Below are 7803 nucleotides of genomic sequence, written 5' to 3' on the forward strand. Positions count from 1 at the left end.
TGACGCCCCGTGACACCCACATGGCCACGGTCACGAGGCCGCACGTGCCTACATCACTTGCTCAGGGTCCAGCAACCGGCTTTCTGGCTACCAGGCCTCGTTTCCCTGTTACTTTGCTTTGTTTAATTATTATTTTTTTAATCTCTTGGTAGATAATCCAGGAAGGTCTGACGGTGTCATGGTCATTAGCAACTCCACTCGGCCTCTCTGAAAGTCATAATTTGCCCCCCTCCCGTTTTGCCCACCCGGCCGCCCTGGTGAGCTGGCCAGTGGAGCCCCGCTCTGATGGACACGACCCCAGAAGGTGTGTTTGGGGCTGTTCCCATCTGCCTCACTTCTCGTGGGACAGAACTACCAGGCCGGGCGGGGGGGGGGGGGAGGTGGGGGGCGGCCTGCGCGTTGCTAAGTGCAGACCTGGGCTCCCCGCCTCCTTCGAGGGCTTCATTCCTAAAGCAGGTGTAAGTAAGGCCCCTCCCCAGGAGGGCAAGCAGGTAAATACATGTGAAGGGCCTCCGATGGCGGCTGCTTCACTCTTTGAACCAAGTCCCCACCCTGTTAGCAGTTAAAGACGAGTTTCCATTGTGATTGCCTCCCTGCTCCCTTTCATCTTCTCCACCTCTGCCCGGCCCACCCCTACCTGTCCGAGGGCACCTGGGACCTTGAATCGCGTTAGGAAGTGGCACTGAGTGCATAGCAACCCCCTCCCAGCCTCCAGGGCAGCAGCCCCCTTACCTGTGCAGGGCTCCCATCGCCGGCCACCTCGGCCTGGAGGCACCAGGGGCAGGAGCACGGCGCACAGCGTCAGCAGGATAGACATGAGGGGTCTGGGTCCCAAGCTCCATCCAGGGCGCGCACCTGGCCCGAGGGGAGGCAGCTGCTCCTCAGACGCCTGGGTCAGCCCTTGCACGGGGGCCCCTGGCCGTCACTGGGATGGCCACATGCCAGGGCCTGCGGCAGGGACAGAGGCGGCCCTGGCGGCAGCCCGCGTCTAGCCGCTCTGCTGGGGAGGCAGGTGGTGCTGGCAGGTCGGGCTGCAGCCGCCCGCGTCTATCTCCTCATTTCCGCATGGGCTCGGGTCCTGCGGTGCAGGTGACAGCTGATAACATCTCCGCACGGGCCTCGATTAGTCATTGGCAAAGCACATTTTTCCCAAAGGAAAGACAGAAATAGATCGTCCAGGGGAGAGCGGAGAGCAAACCAGAAAAACTCAGAGAACCAGTTTTCCTCGCAGGCAGCGCTCCGCTGGCAGCCTTTGGGACTGAGCTCGGCCACCAGCTGGGGGCGGGGGGTGCAGCAGATCCCCGAGGGCGCTGGCTGGGCTCCGCTGCAGGTGCCCCACTGTGCTGGGGTCCGACGACAGGCCCCCACGCTCTGCCGGGGCCCCAGCCCCAGGTGCCCGCGCCCTGCTGGGTCCCCCGGTGGCAGCGGCAGGTCCCCACTCTCGGCAGTGGACGTCCCCCTTTTATCTGGTGCCCGGCTCTCCGGAGGGTGTGTGGGTTTGTCAACTGTTGGGTTTCAGGAATTTCCCTCCGGAGGGAAGTCAGTCCTTCAAGGGAACAGCTAATGAGAAGAGAGTCGCCCGGGGGAGGGGAGTGTGCACGTGCGTGTGCAGCGGGTGGTTCGCATCTTCAAGGCCCAGGGTCACTCCAGTCTGACCTCTCCAAACCGCAGCCGACGTGAGGTGCCGCTCCAGGCGGACGCCCGTTAAGTGAGGCTGGTCTTTACAAAGCAGCCTGCCCGCCTGCCCCTCCCAACGGCTCAGGGACAGCCTGGGAGGGAGTTCCCAGCGGTTGGCAAGGGGCTTATGGCCTTGTAGGAGACCCCTGGCATCCCAGTCCCGCACTGGCAGCGGCCCCTGGGTCAGTGGGACCCCTCTCAGTGGCCCCTGAAATGCAGGGTTGCCGTGTGAGCCCCAAGCGCCCCTGGGGAACCCCAGCTCCAGGTCTGGGCAGAGGCTGCTCGGGACACAGGTGTTTGTGAAAAGCACACACCCGAGATTGGGGCTTGCTGGAGGGTGGAGACAGAGGCAGCAACCAGGAGAGAGACAGGCAGGGAGGGAGGGGAGGGAGGGAGGCTTAGGCTCTTTCTGTAAAGCAACCTCTGTGCCTGGAGACTCTCTCTCTCTCTCTCTCTCTCTCTCTCTCTCTCTCTGTCAATATACAGATAGATGATAGACGTGTGTGTGTGTGTGTGTGTGTGTATCTCTTAGTATCTGTTGAAGATATATATATATCTGTACATATATATGTGAATAGATATATGTATATGTGTATGTGTATATGTATACATATATATTCAACAGATACTAAGAGAGTTTTCGTCCTGGTCATATGGTCATACGGTCTCAGTTATCTGGGGTTGCATGTGAAGAGAACCTGGAAGTGGCTCTTATTACACAGAACCCCATCCCCAGCCCCAGGTGAGCCCCTCCCCCCCGGACCCGCAGGCCTGGCTGGCACACAGTGTGAGGACAAAGTCTCTCTGACCCTCTGGATCTTAGGAGCTGTGAACCTCACACTCCCAGTAACAGTCATTAGAACCACTATCTGATCAAAGGAAGGACACGGCCCCCCAGATGTGAAAGGCTGATCCTTGGGGGAAAGGCAGCTGTGTAAACTGGATAATCCAGCTTTCCTCTTCTTTCCCGATTGAGAACTTTGGGGGTCACAGTGGCCCTGGGTGGGGCAGGGGCAGGCCAGGAGGGCAGGGGGCTCCCCACAGGACGGGAGATGTCACTTGTGCAGGCCACAAACCCAGGCCCCGTCACTGTGACTCCTGTCGACCTCACCAGGTGACCCTTGACCTCTGGTTCCAAGTCTCTCACTAACCTTTAATGGGTTGATAAAAATGAGATCATGTGTCATCTTTTAACAACCAGATTTGAAGCATCAGAATTGTGGTGCCTTGAACCCTCCCAGGAAAGGTTTCCTCTCTTACATCCGACCCAGTAATGCTAGTAATGCTCTTGATGACATACGGGGTAATTAGTGGGATCTCGTTCCTATTTTAAAATGCTAACGGACGTGCCTGCACGCAGAAGAGTGCTCAGAATTGCCTCCTCTAGACTGGGCCCCGTATGGCCCTGGACAAGTCCCTGAATTTGCAGGCTCTGTGCCTGGTCGGGGGACCTGCATGGGAGGGAGAGCCTGCAAATTAAGTGATGAGTGCAATCTACATGCGCCAGCCTTTCTGCAGACACGCTGCCGCACGCAGGCTCCGAGGTGCCCAGTGAGGACAGGAGACTCGCTGTGGGATCCTCCAGGTCTCCTCCCGGGGACACACCAGCACAGCCACTCGATGTAGGTTCTGAGGCCCCCCAACAAAGAATGTGCTTCAGGTTTCCCGCCCGTTTTCTCCGCTGAGTTCACTGCCCCCTGCCACACACTGAGGTGCCGGGAACCCACTAGACCGGCCCAGGTGTAAAGGGCAGAGCGTGCCCTGCCACAGTGTCACAGACCAGAGCTCCTGCCACGACTGTCCAGAACCCGCTCAGACCTTCCGCACACTCCCCTCCCCTCCCCCGGGCGTCACCCCCAGGAAGCAGGCTGGCTACATCTCCTCCCGGGAGCCAGACACAGCCCCGAGAGCCCCCCAAATCGGGCCAGAAGACCAGCCCACCCTGGTCCGCCAGCTGCCTTCCCATGAGAAAATAGGACATCTCCCAAGAATTCCCCCCCAGCGCATCCTGCTGCTTCCGCTGAAGACCTCTGTCGCTCTCACCTCGTTCCGCTCACTGGTGGAGAGGAGGGCCATGCCGCCGCTGGGACAGGCTATTTACCCACGTGGATGAGTCTGCCCCGCAGGCACCGGCTGGGCTTCCTTATGGCGCGACCCCTGAGAGCATCACCATGTGGCGGAAGGTGGCCGTTCGTGGGTCCCCACCTCCTCGGGGGCTGTTCGACATGCCCCAGCCAGGGAATGACACTTTCTCTAGGAAAATGAGATGAAGTGACAGGTAAAGGAGAAATTGGAAATAACTCCATGTTACAAAAATAAGATGCTAAAGCCATGCCCTCCCCCAGTTTGGGGTTATATGAAGTTAACCTGTCACTGATGTGGAATACTGGGGGGAAATGTGACCACGGGTCTAGATAGACTAGAATAGGCGGCAGGCTTGGATAGTGAGCAATGGCCACCTACCTGGGCTCCCACCTGGCACCCAGCGTGGGTCCATCAGCCGCTGACACCTGGAGGGGCGCATGTGAGGTCCGGGGTCTCCAGGAGACGCAGGTTAGAATTCCATTTTGAAAGTGATTTCATGAGAGCGGTCTCGTGAGGTTATTGAATAAGAGAATAAGACTTGGTTTTTCCGGTCACCAAAAGATTTCCTCGGATCAGCAGGCCGTTAACTCTCTGTCTGCTGAACGGTTGCTGCAAATATTTCATCCCTGTCACCTCTTTTTTGATGCTTTGGTTTAATTGCTTTTTTTTTTTTTTTAAAGGAATGCTTTTTGGTGCTTTTGTCTTTTGCCAGGTATTTTAAGCTTTTATTTAGTCAGTAACATTTTCTTAAGACCTATGGATCTTAAAATACAATTTTTAAATGTCTCCAGGGTCTTGTTGTGTTTATGTTTCGCTCTCCATTCTGTCTGGAGTGTGAGCATGAACATGGGCAATGCAGTGAGTGGGACTCCATTTCCAGAAGCTGTCGTGCACCGTTCATTAAATGCCTCCCCTTCCCCGCCACCTGGAAATGTCACATTTAGGATAGATTAGGCTCCAACGTACACTGGGGTCCAGTCCATTAACCTTTGTTTTAAAATCCTTTGGTCTCTTTCCTTTGTCAGCATATTATCTCAATAACAGTCTTTATAGTAAGGGTTCATGCCTACAGATACAGGACATATGCATCAGCCTTCCCTTTACACGAATGTATTAGCAATTCTCACATATTCTCTCTTCCATACGCACTTTAAAAATTATTGGTTCTCATCTTCACCTCCCAAACCAAAATCAAACAAACAATTAAAAAAAAATCATAGGAATACCCATTGGTATGGTATAAGTTTGTAGATCACTTTCAGAATAATGAACATTTTTATGATACGACATCTTCTGTCTCATAACACATATATCTCTGTTTATTTCCATCTTGAATTAAGTTCATCAAAAAAATGTTAGTGTTATTCCTGTAAATATCCTCTAAACTTACTTATATGCTATATTCTCATACGGTGTGTGAATGTGTGTGTGTTCCCAAGCTCTCTGTCCTGTTCCACGTCTCCCTGTAACTCTGCCCATTATTGCACCATAAATTCCGGTGCCATGTTGTTAGGTGCATATATGTTTGTGATCACTATATGCTCCTGAGTTATTTCTTTCCTGGTTGGTACAGAACATTCCTTTTTATCCAAAAGGTCTTATATTTCTACAGGTTTGTTGAACGTGTTTTGCTGCTTTGGTTGTGGTGCCTTTTTCTTTTGTATCTTTAAAAAAACTGCACCTTTGTCTTGCTGCCCAGTGTTGGTGCTCTTTCTAATCTGGGCGGATCACTCGATGTTGCAGAAATTGACTTGCTCCCTGAAGATAGCACAGCAATAACAGATAAAGATGGACAGAGCCCGCGCCTCACACACGCCACAAGGAGAGAGGAAGAGCGCTCAGCAAAGGGGCCTACGGGGAGAGGAACGTGATCTGCCAGAGGCCTGCACAGACGAACTGGTAGGAACTGGTAGAGTAAGATCCCAGTGCTGACCTAGAATTAAAGTGTTTATGAGGTGGGGTAATACCAGGGTCTCCTCTTTGCCCTTAATGTGAATGCACTTCATCCAATCAGCTGAAGACCAGAAAAAGACAGGCTCCTTCAGGAGGGAGGAAACCGGCCTTCAGACTTGAGCTGCAATACCAGCTCTTCCCTGGTCTCCAGCCTGCCAGCCTACCCTGCAGATTTTGGACTTCGTGAACCTGCTAGCCTCCACAATCACGTGAGCCAATTCCTTCAAATATCTCTCCTGATACATAGATAGATGATGGGTAGATAATACAGAGATGAATAGATAGATAGATGGATGGATAGAGATAGATAGGTAGGTAGGTAGGTAGGTAGGTAGGTAGGTAGATAGATAGATAGATAGATAGATAGATAGATAGATAGATAGATAGAATATATAGATATGTCCATATATGGCTATGTCTCCTGTTGTTCTATTTCTAGAACCCTGACTACTACAGCTAAGGCAGTTCTTCTTAAATCATGGTCTGAGGCGGAGGAAGTTGAGCTGAGAAAGTGAAGCAGCCTTGCTTTTAGTACTCCTATAAATTGGAGTCCCATGTGATGTCACTCTAGGGGGAGAGATTCCCCTAGATTAAATTTAAGTCTGGAAACCACTGTTCTGGGAATTTCGATGTGGGACTCATTTGCGCGGGTGCCAGCAGGGGGATCTCTTCTAAACGAGCCCCTCTTTCCCGAGTAGGTGATGCGTGCCCGAGGCATTGTGTGCCGTCTTCTGCACCCTTCGGTCCTATAATAACATGCCATAGAGTCTAAGAGGTCTTTCGTATGGACTCACCCAGGCAAGCCCTGTCCGAGGGCTCAGCAATGGAGTCTTATTTGCGATTCAAGGAGGGCCCTGGGAGTTTCCCTTCGAAGGCTCTGGGCTCAGCCAGGTTTGCTCACAGTGGGTGTCACAGTCATGTTTGGGGAGCAAATGTGGCGTGCGCTGAAGGAGGCCGTCCATCCCACAAAGGACAGCAGACTGACTCTCTCTTTGCTACTTTTCTGAACACCAAAACCCTCTGCTGAAGGTCATCGCTAAGGCCTCGCCCATGATGCTTTCTCATAGGAAACCAAATGGGGGGGGGGGGGTAAGAAAGAAATATTTCCCTCATTTTCTCCCATAACTGGCTTTTAGCTTCATATACCATCAACTGCATTTGTGGAATCAGTCGAGTTGGTCTTATTAGCTGGTTATGAGAAGGGAGCACAGGCCCAGTGGCCCAGCCGGGAGGGCTTGCTGCCTTGTGCTGTTCCTGAGCTCCGAAGGCAGGACGAGGGGTGTCGGGTACACGTGTGCCGCGGCGACAAATGGCGCTGCCTGGGCCTCGCACTGAGGCCGCCAGCCTGCTTCCTGTCCCTGGCTCACCAAGCCTGTCATTTTCAGCTTGTGAGGGGCACCAGTCCCACCTCCAGGCAAAACCTATCCTTACCACACAGAGCATGCTCTTAAAATTCTTTACAGCTTAACCTACAGTAATCTAACCCCGATAAAAGCATAGGTTTTGCCTTCTGCTCCGAGCTGCATTGTAATTTCCCCAACAACCTGCTGAAAAGACCCAGGGAAACTTAGCAACCGGCAGCCGGCCTGGAGGGAAGCTGCAATTACCAGGGTGCGAGGCCTGCGGGCAGCAGCACCCACTTCAAAGGCGTGAGGGGCGGGCGCGGGCAGAGCTGTAATTAGCCAGGCCGCCGGGCACCAAAGCCCCGCGTGCGCACGCACAGCCGGCGGGAACAAAGGCGCCCAGTGTTTGATGTGAATCACCCAGAGTCCGGGAGGAGGGTGTGCACCTCCGCCCTGCACCCAGGACCCCCGCACAACGCACCTCCTCTCTGGTCAGGCCCACCATGGGCACCTGCGTAGGAAGAGGCCTGAAGAGCAGAGGCCACACCCTCCCTGCCAGGGGACCTGAGCGCTGCAGAGGGGAAGCACTGGCTGGAGTGCCTCCCCAAGGGCCCATGCGGGGAGAAGGAAGCATGAGATTCCTGGTGGCCGACCACTGGCCACTTGCCCGATGGCCAGGCCCAGGCTGCTCGCTGGTGATGGCTGGGCTGGGAGAGGGGCACGCCCAGCAGAGGGTGAGGTCAGG

The 7803-nt window shown here is 54.1% G+C and overlaps 1 long non-coding RNA gene across 1 annotated transcript; it reads left to right on the forward strand.

Annotated features, from left to right (window-relative positions):
* Nucleotides 1-5508: 5508 nt before the first annotated feature.
* On the forward strand, nt 5509-6339 carry LOC132229200 (uncharacterized). Its single transcript, XR_009451650.1, has 3 exons — nt 5509-5661; nt 5777-5924; nt 6155-6339. It is a non-coding gene; the product is annotated as an uncharacterized LOC132229200 (long non-coding RNA).
* The last annotated feature ends 1464 nt before the right edge of the window (nt 6340-7803 follow it).

The sequence above is a fragment of the Myotis daubentonii genome, chromosome 3 (genome assembly GCF_963259705.1).
Source record: "Myotis daubentonii chromosome 3, mMyoDau2.1, whole genome shotgun sequence".
NCBI lineage: Eukaryota > Metazoa > Chordata > Mammalia > Chiroptera > Vespertilionidae > Myotis > Myotis daubentonii.